The sequence below is a fragment of the Pezoporus flaviventris genome, unplaced genomic scaffold, assembly GCF_033815535.1.
Source record: "Pezoporus flaviventris isolate CSIRO_AGI_PZ_B2104156 unplaced genomic scaffold, CSIRO_AGI_Pfla_v1 ptg000015l, whole genome shotgun sequence".
In the NCBI taxonomy this organism is placed as follows: Eukaryota; Metazoa; Chordata; class Aves; order Psittaciformes; family Psittacidae; genus Pezoporus; species Pezoporus flaviventris.
In genome coordinates this window covers 29,537,402-29,550,015 of record NW_026892563.1, presented here as the reverse complement: position 1 = coordinate 29,550,015, position 12,614 = coordinate 29,537,402, and positions in this window count along the sequence as shown.

The following is a 12,614-nucleotide window of genomic DNA, read 5'->3' as shown; positions in this document are numbered from 1 at the left end:
ACAAAATGCAGCAAGGAGGCAGGATTTGTCCTGCAGGCCTGGGGCTTTCAGTCGGCATGTGCACAGCCCTGAGCATATCTGCACCTTAGAGTGACATTTGCTGGGAGAAATAAGCAGTGAGTAAGTCAGAATCACGCTCCTTGGAAAGCTTGTCTATTGAATATTACTGTTTCAAAGGGCCACTCAAGCACTAACCCAGGCCTTGCTTAATAAACTGCTCTTGGTTTATAAAAAGCAATAGCCCAAAATTTAAGAACTCCAAGCTACAGTCTCTGCTGGAGAGCAAAGTATAACCAAAAAATGAGGATAAGGAACTCCTCTATGCCATTCTGGACCTTTAAGATCCAAGTGGGTTCACAGGTGGTGTTCTGGTGATCTTTTGAGATCACAGGAATACAACCAGCCCACCTGTCTCCAGCCTAGAGAATACATGTATCAAGGCAGATAATCTCCCTTTGCCACTCATTTCTTAATGCCTCCTTGGTTCTGTCTTATAGGTATAGCAAGAGGGGAATAGTTGATGGATGGATGTTCACACTGGCTGACAGAGCATAAACTTGTGATTCTTGGAATCCAACTGTTAAGGCTGGGCAGGTTATCACACCACAGTAGGAGCACATTTACTTCGGCCAGTGAGCAGAGAGGCCGGCTTGTCATATCAGATAGGTTTTGTATTTATTGCTTTGTACCAGATGGATGGATGGCCCTAAAACAACATTATATATTAAATTCAGTCCTTGGATAGGCATTCAATCTTTAAATGGCAGCATTATAAAGAAAAGGGTCAGCGAGTGGGATAATGCAAAACTTTTAATTCTGCTCTTGTCCCTCTCTTCTCCAGAGTCTGGAACCACTCAGCCTCTCAAACCTGAATACTCCAGCAACAGCTGGAACCGACATTTAACAGAAACACCATCCTCAGTCATCTCCTTGGTCAGCACCTCAAACCATTCCAGCATTGCCCCTAACTGGTGTCTGAAGGAGTCAGAAGTCAGTTCTGATCTACAGCCTTGTGCTGATCAGCTGCCAAGCCTAAGATAGGAGAACAGGGAAACGTATGTTTCAACAAGCTCTTAAAACACAAATACTTAATCCTATAAAAGGAAAAGCTATACTTAAAAATACATAGAATGCCAAAACTAACAAAGTAATGAATCGAGACAAGGTCGTGCCTTTAAGTCCCTCTCCCCAAACAGCACAGTGGGACAGCTGAGCGGACCAAGAGGCAAAGGAGGCAGAAACTGAAAGGGATACTAAAAGCACTGACTGATCTAGAGCACAGTCAAGTAAGTTGTTTCCTCCTTCAGAATATGTGAACAACGCAATACTCATGCAAACTCAGAGCTGATAGTGTTTCAGACTATTAAAGGAAACAAGTAAGAAGATGCCAGACTGCACAATCCCCCCTCAAACACTTTTCCACCCAAAGAACAAAAGCAGTGCGTCCACAGCAATGAGAACATGCTTGACTGGGCTGCAAATAGCCCAAGTATGAAGAATGCAGAAAGCCAGTGTAGCATAGCAGAGGGCCCAGCCCGCAGCAATGGCAAGTGCTCCGAACCTTCAGCACTAGCAGGAACCATGGAAGAGCAGCACTCCTTCCAACGCTGCTGCTTCCCAGGAAGCCTGGCACTAACAAAGGCAGGAGGGGAACTGCTGTCCCCAGGGGATCCCCCTCTTCTGCTGCTGCTCCCTTGGGAGGCTCTCAGCAACACTGTGGTCTGGCTGGGGCTCTTCATGAGCCTGGCTCAGCAGGCTCTAACTGCCCCAATGAATTCTGGCACCTCAGCAGGGCTTACAGGAAGAGATCCTGTACAGGGCTGATGCTCATTTTTGTACACATTTGTGAAGAAGGAGCAACATTTCGGTACTTAGGTTACCAGCCGCAGCAGAGGTGCAGATAGACCAAGATGGAGAGCAGCAGCTTATCTTAAGATACACTTTTCAGGGGGAAAAACTCTTGACTCTGAAGCATACAATTAATAGCTTTGCTTTTGCCTTAAGTGTTTGCTGCTTATAAGGTCTAGATAATTAAAGATCTTCCTAGAGACCACAGGAATTGTAATACCATATAGAAATAGAGATATAGAAAAAACATTGTCATGAAAATATGACAGAAAGAGGATCAAATGAGCTTATAAACTCATTCAAGAAAAAAAAAAAAAAAAAGCAGAAATGCTTCATTTTTCCTCCACTGAACATTGGTTTTCAAGTTAACTTGCCAAGACCACATTCACATACCACCACCGGTTTCCCACAGACATTTGAGCCATTGAGTCTGATGGGCAACAGTTCTCAGAAAGCAAACGTCAGTCATGGAAACTAAACTTTAAATTCATACTGGCCAATATCCACCCCAGAGGCAGCTGCGTGTCCCTCCAGCCATCAGGAAGCATAAACAGTATTGTGTAACCAATCCTGCCAGTCACAAACCAAACAGCGCACCTCCACCAGGGAGTACGTGTAATAAATACACACCAAAAGGTGTTTTAAAGACAGTTATGCATTAAATCAAAAATAGCAAACATCTGAGAACCACGATGTACTGCCTGGTAGAAATAATGGTTACTTCAAATTCAGTTTTAGCTCCCTTTCACTAGTCCCTAGGTGCTGCCCACTGGAAATCCTTGATGCCCACGCAGTAATACCATAGCAGGATGGATGCGGATAAGGGGCAGAGAAGACCTTTTCCTGGCTGCTCACAAAGTTGCCATGGGAAGGTCTGAGTCCTTGAGCAGCTTCTCCACATTAACACCACTTTTCCTCATTCTGTGCTCCTGCAGAGGGTTTCATCACCCCCTTGCAGAACCCTAAGCTTCCCAAGCACACAAAAGCTCCATGAAGGCACTACAGCACTGGCATAAAACACACTCCCCCATTCTCTAAAGCAGTTTGCCATGCTGAGCTTCATAACCTACCTGTTAATGCAAAACCACCAGTCTCTGGATGAATAAAAGCTCTAATACCACATTTGTTGCCTAAAAGTATTCCCCCAGAGCAAGCAAGGAAGCAAAACTCGGAAAAGGTACAATATTTGTGTATTCCTTTAAAATTACTTCTGGACCAAGGCCTGTAGGACTGCTACATTAAGCCACTTTCCTCCCTCAAGGTCACTGCATCATATTAAGGGATTGGGCACTTTTTCCCTTGCTTGATTTCTGCATTACAAACTCCATTTGGCTGGCCCGTGACAAATTCTTGCAAGGCAGCAGCCCTGCTGCAGTGTTTGCAGGAGCAAAACCAAGCCCCCTGCAGACCCCTGGTACTTTTTGAGAGGACATCTCCATCTCTCAGGGCTGTATCATAGCAGGAAGGTGCTTGGGGAGTACTCAGAGTTGGGTTTTCCGACTCACTATTCATACTCAGAAGCTTCTCTCTATCACAAGGTTAATTTAGATGGGAAGGGGTAAGACAGATGGGGTCAAAATGAACTGTTAGGGACCCAAGAGAGAGTTAAACTTTCTTGTTCATATTGGACATGAACCTAACCTTAAAAAGGTATGTCAGCAATGCTCAGCTCTATGACAATATAAAGAAAGCAAAAGACACATCAAGAGTTTTTTCTAGAAGTGGATATGGGCTGGTAGGACACAACCAGCAAAACCCAACACTCTCATATTGAGCTCCACACACGATTTCACTAGGAATCACGTTAAACTCCAGCTCCTACCCTTAAAAGGAATCAGATTAGCAGGGAGAGGCAAGCCTGAGGTCAGAAACTTGCTGCTGTTTGTTTGGGTTTGCTTTTTAAGTACTGCTGTGCCAGCTCTTCAGCCTGGGAACACAGTTTGAGGCTGGAGAGTGCTCCTGACAGAACAAGTCTGATGGGTGCCAGGCTACAGGCAGGATGTTTCAGAAACAAGTGTCTAAAATTAGCCATTGCTCAATCACATAGTCCAGTAGAGCCATGCTGGGTTCCCACCTTGCTTCTCTTCCACTTAAGCCCAGATCTGGGAAAGCAGGTACACTGTATAGCAGAATTTACCATCACCTTCACTGCACAGCATGAACTGTCAACCCAAGTGCCTATGTAGGAGCTGATATTCCAATGAAAAATGTCCTCCCCCCCTACCTTCCCATTTCATTTCCCCCTTATAGATCATGCGAACTCTCACCCTTTTATCCTCTGAAATTAGGCTTTGGATTATTTTTCCCATTTGTGGTCTTGTATTTTCTTAGGATAAATTTACACTTTCCGTATTTCCAGTTTCTCCAGATTCTTTCAGTCTCTGGCAATGCCAAAGAAATGCCAAATTTGAAGACTTTCTGAGGAGATTATTGAAGTACCCAGTCCTAAATCAGCAGTCAAGACATTAATTAAATGAACAAGTAAAACCAATAATCCTCAGATTCCTGATGGATATTTCTAACTGCACAAGCACATCACAGCTCCCAGCACAGACACGGCAAAGATAAAAACCCACTGAGATACATTAACCCTTTTCCTCTCCTAGTGCACACCTGGGGTAAGGTGATCAGCCTGCCTTCTATGGTTCAAAGCACTCCTCCCCACAAGTCAAATCAGAGCTGTCACCACTCCATGTGCATTTCTAGGCAAGCAGCAAGGCTGTAGTGCACACACGTACAGAGACCATCACAGCACCTCACATCTGTATCATCTCAGACTCAGAAACACAAATACAGCCTGGCCTGGTTGCACCATACTTGCATACTGTGCCAGCTCCAATGTTACTCCCAGCACCTCTGCATCATAGGCTGGCCTGCAATGGGAGTCTACAGCTTGCTCTATTTCACTTAACACAACAAAGTTAAGGGGCATTTTAATCCTGATACACAAGTACTTGCAATGGGGACAACGTTTCTGACAACAGATTGCTTTTCTAACAGAAGCATGCTTAGAAAAACTATTAGAATCACAGAATCAACAGGGTTGGGAAAGACCTGTAAGATCAAGTCCAAGTGTTCCCCAGCACTGCCAAGGCCACCACTAACCCATGGCACTGAGGGCCTCATCTACACGGTGTGTGAGCACTTCCAGGGACGGTGACTCCACCACTGCCCTGGGCAGCCTGTTCCAATGCCTGAGCACCCTTTGGGGAAGGAATTGTTCCTCATCTTTACCTAAACCCTGTCCCCTGGTGCAGCTTGAGGCCATTTCCTCTTGTCCCATCCCTTGTTCCTTGGGAGCAGAGACCAGCCCACTCCTGTCTCTATCCTCCTGTCAGGCAGTTGTAGGGAGCGATAAGATCCCCCCTGAGCCTTCTCTTCTCCAGACTAAATGTTTTAATTAACATTTGGAAAGCACAGCCTAGGGATGAGGTAATTTCTAACGATTGCAATGGGGTTTGAAAAGCCATGCACTGCTACCAATACAAGTTACTGACCCCATCAGAAATTGCTGGTTAAGGTCCTCTCCCCCTGCACTATGCACAGTCAGAGCAGCCACCCCAGGATTAAAACCTACAAATGTGTGAAAAATCCACTGCGGTCGATACGCCACAGTTGATAATGATTACTTTTTGTCCACAGTGCTGCTGTTTGTTTCAATCCATTTAGCAATATTCATTAGTTTCCCGCTTCAAATTAGGCTAATTGAGAATAAGAGAACATGTAGTAAAGTATTTTACCAAGGCAGACGTGCCCCAGTCCCTTCTCTGATTCATTTGTTGACTGTTGGCTCGCGGTCGTGTTTTACCAGGAATCTTTCACCAGAAATGCCAAATGCCTCATGAAAAATGTTGCACTGTCCCTTCCTTATGATCTCTCTATCACTGAACAGTTTAAATCATATGTTTCTCTTCCCATTTATTCTATTATCTTACAAGGAAAGGATATTAAACTCTACTGTTTTGCCTCTGACACTTTTTGTGCCTGAAATCACATATAGTAAAGCCCTAGAAAAACTTCTGTGTGCTAACAGACCTTAAAATAAATACTAAAAAAGCCTTACAACCAGACCAATATTAACCACACCATTGTCTGGGATACTTCGAATTCTTCCTCTCAAGGAATGTCAGTCACCCGCATTAAATGTCCCAATTGAGACATGAGAACTGGCAGCAGTGTAAATACCCACAGAGCAGTGGCTGGTGCAGCTGACAGCCAGATGGGACCGGAACAGCAGCGAGAGATAACACTGAGTCTGGACAAGCAGCTTAGGCACCACCTGAGCCTTTGGAGAGTGCCCTCATGTTCCTGGAGCTGCAGGTTTTGTGTCTGAGAACAGGCACATCACCAGAGTCTGGCTTTGCCCAAAACAGCCATCTGCCCTTGCCTCCTGCCACAGAGGTGCTGAGGTCCTACAGGAATGGAGTATCCTGAAATAGGCAAGAGATGGATGGACAGGGGAACCAGAACAATAGAACACCCCAATATAAAATATAAAAACCAAAAATTAAAATTAAAATAATAATAAAAATTAAAAATAAAATTAAATAGAATTAAAATAAAACAGAATAAAATAAAAATATCCCTACTCAATAAGCCATGTGTCCAAAGGAAAATCAGTTGCAGAGGAACACAAATCAGGATAAAAAAGTGTCTGTTATGCGCCTGGAGCTACAGTAAAACACAGCTATGGCACTGTGCATTTACCCATGCAGCATGCACAAAAGCAACACTGCTTTTGTGACCATGAGGGTCCGGAGCTGTCACGCAAGACCTGAAGTAAAGGTCATAGCTGTCATTCAAACAGCTAATATAGATTGAAGAACAGCTGAGCTCTTGCATATACAAAGCCTTCTGCCTGTGCTGTACCTCACAGCCTTCCTGGTGAGCCAGGGAGTAAGTATTATTCCCATCTGCCAAAAGATAATCTGAGTTTGAATGGCCTGCTGAACGCTGCATGTGAAATTACACTGACTCAAGCTCCCAGTGCTCCCTCCACAGTTCTCACTGTATATCAGGACCCAGTTTCAAGCTCTTTACCTTCATTTTCCAAATTAGCACTTACCATCTGCATACAAATGCACTATTGCAGCTAACATTTCAGCAGCTTTCCATAAAGGTGAAAGCTCTCAGAACAGATGCAGCTCAGTCCTTGTAGCACTGCTGCACTATCCGGGTTCTGTGTGCTGTTCTCTGTTCTGCCATGCATCCACAGCATCACCAGAGCACATCATTCAATCTCCTCACAACACCGTCTCTTCTGGGTGTGCACCAGAAATCACAATGATGTGTGTACAACTTCAGTGAGGAATGATACACATTAATGCCTGTGAGCTGCTTTGCACCACATGGATGGAAGACACTATGGACATATGAACCACAAAGTTAGTAAGTGATAAGTATGTATGCGTTCACTAAAATCATCAGCTGCTGATTTGTACTGGATTCCTCTTGCTGCAACAGTAATATGCGTGCCCTTTGCTTATGAACATAAAAAACCCATAGTATGTCTCATCCCTCTGTTAGTTCTCAATATGAGGAGTGTTCACCCTGTGTGAATGCTCCATCCCTGGCAGTGTGCAAGGCCAGGCTGGACAGAGCCTTGGGTGACATGGTCAGTGTGAGGCACCCCTGCCTATGGCAGGGGGCTGGAACTGGATGATCTTAAGGTCGTTTCCAACCCAAACCATTCTATGATTCTATGAAGTGGAGTTACACCAGACCTGGAGACTGCACAGCCTCTGCCATAACTGAAGTGGTTTTGTGCTTCATCATAGCTGGTGGTGGGGAGCTGCTACCTGCTGTTGGCTCCCTACTGATTTACACCATCCAGTGTCTGTGTCAGTCTGATACGCAAAGTAGTTTTTCCATTTGACCATATGAAACACATTAAAGAGATCTGCCACATTTTTGCAATTAGGCTCTGAAAAATAAAGTGACAAGACTCAACATCTGCTTTGAAAAGCCCTGGTTTAGGCCAACAAAAACGATTTTCACAAACCTGTGGGGAAAATGCAGTTTTTAAAGGGACTTTTTTCCCAGTACCCAGGAGCTGCAGGACCCAGAATAGAAGGATGCCTTTCAAAGCAGAGATTTATCATGGAAATTCTGACAACCGTCAACGTGAGCAATGCCGCCAGGCACCACTCTCAATCCACAGCATCTTTCAAACCTGTCGGGGGTTTTTAGAAAGGGCTAAAAATAAATGCAAAAATGCAGCAATATTCACACACACACACATATATATATATGTATTATTGTTCAGAAACATCCTGCCAGCAGTGTAAACACAGAGGACTCCTGAAAACAGCTAACACCCAGCTGAGCAGCCTTTCCTAACCATACAAGCAGCACATTCAGAGCTCTCCTTGAGTTCTCCCAGTCTGCAAGCCATAATTATCTGGGATCCTGATTCCCTGTCATGACAAGGCCTGAGGACTTCCAAGTGTCTTGATCTCCTTCATCCGATGTATTCACACAATTCCACCCTCCTGACCTCCCACGGATTATTGCCCTTCTGAAAATAACACACATGGAACAGCTGGTGGGGCCAGAAATGTCTTGAATGTAAATAGCATGGGTCCCTGAGACGAGATTGATGTCCCCTCCTCCAGCTCCCCACCACTTGATCTGACCCCTGTCCTCATTTGAAAAAAGAGTATATAGTGAACGGGAAAAGGATCAGGGCACCATGGACAGCTAGGAGGACTCAAACAGCAAGCCTGGATTAAAGCACGCTGAAACCATCAGGTCCACCACCTGCATGGAAGGCGAAGAAAACCAGAAGCAGTCTTGGAGTCTCGAAATTTATCCTAAGCCTGCAGCAAAATAAAAGGATAACATTTTACCCCAAATTCCAGTTATGTCTCCCCAGAAGATGACTGAGGTGACAGGTTGTATCGCATACACAAATTCTACTGCTTGGTCACCTCTGTGCGAGTATGAAAGCATAATGGAACAACTTTGCTAGGAACCCACTGTAAGACTCAACCCACTGTAAGCCCTTTCTCCCCTTGGTACATATGTAAAAATGTAACCAGAATTTACACTTGCACCATTTCTTTAATATGATACACCAAACCAATTGGTGTAATGTATATTCACAAAAAGCAAAGGAGCTGGTAAAGACTGAAGCTGCGGCATGGTTAAATGCTGCCAGAAGGGAGCACATCTGCCGCCACATCCAAGAGCCAAGCCCCAAGATGCAGCATCTCAGGAACGGTGAAAGACTGGCAGCTCCGCTGGCAGCATTCAGACATGGAGAGTCTACCTGATGTGGCTTGGAAACAGCTTATCCAGCTTGTTTCTGTGGGCTCCTACTTATGTCAGCCTTCATTTGTGCAGGAAAAGCACTTTTTCAAAGTTGAAGAGAAAACTGGCCTGCTGTTATCCCAGAGAGGCGCATAATTGAGTCGGCAGGATGCCACAGACTACCAAACGCAGCAGATGGCTGTAGGCATCATCCAGTTTAGGATGACAAAGTTTGCACAAAAGAGAAACAGAAGGCAGGGAGCCCATCTTCTGCATTGGGTTACGGGGCAGCGGATGGACCTGCACACAATCACCCAGCACACAGCCAGCTCCCAGGGCTCCTGCTGCCACTTCAACAATGACCAAATGAACAAGTCCGTAACTGAAAAGGAAAAGAGGGGCAATAATGCAATACCAGGCAAAAGGGACATGAAACAACTGTTTGATGTACTGCTTCTAAAATCCATACAAGAAAACCTCACTACACCAACCCTACATGCCATGATTCGGACATCCAGGACTGTCCCATATAACCTTCAGAAATAAAAGTATGACCTGCAAGTCTCGACACACACCATTTTCACTGCTGGAAGGTAAACAGCTGATGTGAAAACATGCAAAAAAGGAGATGAAATGCATAGATCTATACACTGTCCCTTGAATGGTGCCTCGTGGGGAGGGCTCTGCATGACATTTGGGAGTTTATTTTTGCCAATTCCACCCCAAAGGATCACAGAAATTAGGAGTGGAAACATTCCTTCCATTTCCCCAGGCGCCTTGCTCACAAAGCAGCTGGCTCCTAGGTTCACGACGACAGACAGACTGGATAGACAAGAGTGCTACAGTTCCACATGAAGCAATATAGCACACTGGAACAATTTATAAATACGCTTCTGCTCTTTGTGAACGCAATACAGCTTATGTGCCCAGACTGACTAGTTTATAATAGCCACTGTGGTCACCGATCCTTGCAGGACACGAAAAACATCATCGCTAGCTCTACAGCTGGGAATGATGAAAGCAGTCTGTGATTCTGAACGCGAGTACTGCTATATTCTTGCCCACGATCCAAGAGCGGGGACCAGTTACAATACCTGAGATTTCAGCAGCCATAGTCACATCAAGGGACAAGAATGAAGGCACCTTAATTGTACTCAGAGAGTCATGGGAACACTTTAGGATGGAAGGGGTATTTGGAAGGGTAGGAAAACACTCTGGCTCTGGCAAGCAAAGTACCTGGCCATTAAGACATGTTCCAAAAAAGCCAAGGTAATGGAAGTCTATTTTCTGACCCCCACCATTCAGGGGGGAAAACCCCCACCTACCTAAGCGATTTCCAAATGCTATTTGTGTCTCTACTGCATGAACATTTCACAGTGCAGCTCTGATTCACACCACAACAAGTTACAGAAAATAAGGGAGAAAGTGTTTGCCTAATCCAAGAAACAGTAAAACACTGAAACTCATCAGGCTGAATTGTTTCACTGGTGGGCACTTTTTAAACACTACTTAATTCCAATCCATGTACGGGAACAAAAATCTAATCATGATAGCTGGTTGTTTAGCTATTCAGTGTATCAGCCCCTCAGTGACTGCACAGCTTGATCAAACTACAAAACTCACTATAACTCAATTTCCTCTCCAAGAAAATGAGGATATAAATGCAAACTTGTCATACAGGAGCATCCTGAGGTGTGATACATGCATGAAGCACTATAAAAGGGCAACTGATAGCAACAGCAATATTTTGCAGATAGTAAGCACTGTAATTGGTTAAATTCCAGCCAGGAGGAAATGTGTACCCTGCTTTCAGAGTGGAAAGTTTCCTGAAACTTGCTTGTTTGACAGAGTTCATCTGTTTCCCTCAGTGGAACAAAACTCACCCGCAGTAGCCATTGGATTGGCCTTCTGCTCCTCATCTGGTCACAGAAAGCAACAGCAGGGTAAAAATAACAGGTCCTTTGGAAAGCTTCCTGCAAAGATAATACATCTTGGAATAAATGTCTACACAGCTGGACAAAGGGAAAAATGGGCAGCACCATTTGCCAAAACACTGACAGCCGCTCCTATTCTGGAGAATGCTATTCTCCTCTCGAGGCACCCACCTGCTGTGGCCCGAGGTATTCCAAAAACATCTCAACAGTGAAGCTGTTGGCAGTAGCCAAATCCCCCAGGAGGGACCCTGCAGTCCCAGTCACAGGAACTGGGATTCTCTTCCAGGGTACTATTTAAATGCGGTTCAAATAAACTCACTGTGAGCCTCTTTCCTCGTCCCACCTCTGCTTGTTTCTTTCAGATCACCTCTCACTCTTTTCCCCCTTCCCTTAACTACATTTTCCTACTCTCTCTCCCCCTTAGTATCCTTGCCCTCTTGCCCTCCTACAACACAAGATTCAGGCTTAATTCCTCCATTTGTTATTTTCTTGGCTTCTGAAACATTTTCTTGTCCTTCTCTCTCTGCTCTTGTCATGTCTTTATGCTTCACATGCTCCAAGCTCAGAAAACTGAGGTAACCCTTTCAGAACAGCACAGCTCTGAGAGACACGAGGAGATCACCAGGTCCGCTTATCTGCACACCCAGGTGGCCATGCCAGCCTCTCACAAACTGCTATTCTCCTGTGGCTTTTGTGCAGGTCACCATCCTGTCCTTCCTATTGCTCTTCACCCTGGTCCTGCTCCCTGTATGTACCAGCTGCCTGTGACACCCTGGTGTCTCCAGCCACCACCGCTCCAATCAGAAGTCCTGTGAGCTGCGCTTGAATCAATGCTGTGTCATGTTCCTAGGAGACAGATAACGCCATCCTCAGAAGAGACACTGACTGAACTTGGTTGCTACCCCCAGGTCTTCCTGCCAACACAAGGCAAATTACTCAGTTGTCTTTGCCACAGATTTCTGTCTCTAACACAGCATTTGTACTGCAGAATGGTTTGGGGACACTTGCCTGTAAAGCCTGGCAAGCACTGAGCCGCCCTGGTGACACAGGGTATAGATAAGCTTCCAGCTGGTCCCCCTAGAAGCAGGAGCTCGCGGGTTGCAGGCATGTGCAGCCATCCTGCACCGAGCTTCCTTCCCAACTGAGCTATCAGTTCGGCTGACAGTGGAGCTGATGCCACGTGTATCCAAGCAAGGCTGCTCTCCAGGGGGAAACCTCACGGGAAACAATCTTTGTCTTTCTCTTAAGGATTTAATCGGGAAGCAGTGCAGCTGAGAACCAGGGAGAAGAAAATGGAATAGGAGAGCATGCCCTGCCATTGGTAACAGCCCAAAATCACAGCGGCAGGAAGCCTACAGGTACAACAAAGCACGGAGCCTTCTGCTTCCTCGCAGGCTCTTTTGTCGCACCAAATTCGAGCCACTTTAAGCACAACCGGGCCCTTTTCCTCCGCGAGCGATTCCCAACTCCCGTGGCCTCCAGAGGGTAAGCGGGAAGGAGAAAAAGCCAACCCAGCAGGATTTCTCCCTCCGGGACAGCCGCACCCCTGCCCCCGGCGAGTAAACCGGCAGGGGCCTTACC